We start from the raw sequence: 2244 nt of genomic DNA, 5'->3' as shown, positions 1-2244 counted from the left end.
TTCTGTTAAAGCAGCATTGATTTCATCTGGCATTTTAAGAATTTATAGTTTCTGTGCTAAGGTGACACTACTCTTTCTGTCACTTCAAGGGTAATTGCATCTGGTAGTCCTTGTAGTATCAGGTAGTTAATAGTCCAATATTATTAATGAATAATGGTCAAATGCTATTTTTCTGTGTCTGTGACTCTTTTACATAAAGATGAATGTAAAACTGCAAACTGAGTTTTTTTTCATATGAACATCCCCCTATCCACAAGAGTAGAACAAAAGTAATTTCACAGGACAACAGCAAATTAACATAGGTGCTAGCTAATTTGAAACTATATAAGTGTTCAAGGAGGGGAAAAAAAGAGAGAATTATGGCAGATTTCTTTTTCAAACATTACCACAGCATTACTTACTATTGTACATGCTTAGTTATGTAGGAGAGGAAGAAATCTTTCTCTACCCTTCTAGGTTCTTTCAGCTGGTCTAATAATCAAACTGGCATGAGACAGATTAACGAGAAGAGTAACCAAATTTAATTACATACATATGTTTGGGAACTCCACATACATGAGAGTCAGAGACTCCCATATACATGACAGGTTCAGAGACAGGAAGTTAAAATGAGGCATATGTGACATTCTGAATTAAAAATGAGGTAAAGCACGTTGCTTCAGAGAAGATCATTACAGGATGATAAAAAGAGTTGATGTTCAGAAATGAGATGTTTGCCTGCCCTAGAGATAGGTCATAAAAAGTTATCTCTGGTGATAACTTATTGTGGGCAAGGCCCCCAATTTAAATTCTTTACGGGAGAGAAAAGTTTCTCATGGGCCCGCAAGGTCTCAATTGTCTTCAGCTCAAAATAATTCACATGCCAAAGCAGCACGACTTGGGGAAGCCTGTTCTGACCCCCTTCAGTCCCATTAAATGTAAATAGTCTAAACACACTAATTAAAAACAAAAATCATCAGACTGCATAAAAAAGCAAAATCCAAATATATGCCGTTCTATAAGAAATATACTTTAAGTATAATAACACAAGTTAAAAGCCGAAGTATGGAAAAAGAGATATGTCATGGCGACGTTAATCAAAAAGAAGATAATATGTCTATATTAATATCAGATAAAGTAGTTTTCAGAGCAAAAAAAATTACCAGAGATAAAAAGGGTTACTTCATATTGATAAAGAAGCCAATTCACCAAGAGGACATAAATAGTCTAAGTATTCATTAATAAGAGAACTTCAAAACAAAGACTGATGAAACTTCAAAGAGAAATAGATATATCCACAGTTTTGGCCAAGAGATTTAAACACCCTTCTCACAATAATTGTTCCAAGTAGATATAAATCAGTAAATATATAAAAGCCAGGAACAACACTATCAGCTTGACCGATTGACATTTATAGAACACTCCATCCAATGAGAGCAGTGTACACATTCTTTTCAAGTGCACATGTAACATTTTCCAAGACAGATCACATTCTGAGTCATAAAACGAAACTTGGTAAATTTAAAACAATTGAAAACATGCAAACTGTATTCTCAGAACACAATGGAATTAAATTAAAAACCAAGAACAGAAAGATCTCTGGAAACCACTCCCCCAAAAAACAAATATGTGAAAACTAAAAAAAAAAACAAAAAACAAAACAAAAAAAAAACTTCTAAACTGATGGGTCGAAAAAGAAGAAAAGAAAAGTATTTTGAACCAAATAAAAATGAAATCATGGATATCCCATTTCCAGCTCCACATATAAGAAGCTTGGAAGGTGCGGCTTCATCTTAACAAGTAAAAAACTGAATAGACTGAAAAATCGACAATTCTTCGTGTTTGTAAGGGACAGGAGGACATAGGGCAAAGCTGCTCCCAAGATTAAAGAAACGCACAAAGCAGAGACTCACCAGAGACCAGAGCTGAAACCACCCCCCGAGAACCGGGGCCAGGGTGAGAACGACTGATGCAACAGACAAATTGCTGAGGCTCAGTGTGGACGACTCCGAGAGTCAAAAACTCCAGGGGACCCAGTGGTGGAGGGCCCTCACGGGACTGTGAGATTTACCTCCAAGAGCTCAAACGGGCTCCCACAGTAAATATCGGGGGGCGGGGGGTGGGAAATCCCCTCAAGCTTCCAGCAGGGGGAGGGGGAAAGGAACTATTTGAACTAGACCAAAGCACAGTTCTTAACAAGGCCTACCCTCAGGAGAAACTAATTAACCAGAGCCTAGCCTGCTGGGGTTTTAGCAGAGCCTCACT

The sequence above is a fragment of the Pteropus vampyrus genome, unplaced genomic scaffold (assembly GCF_000151845.1).
Source record: "Pteropus vampyrus isolate Shadow unplaced genomic scaffold, Pvam_2.0 Scaffold104, whole genome shotgun sequence".
Lineage (NCBI taxonomy): Eukaryota > Metazoa > Chordata > Mammalia > Chiroptera > Pteropodidae > Pteropus > Pteropus vampyrus.
This window is presented reverse-complemented; position numbering follows the sequence as displayed.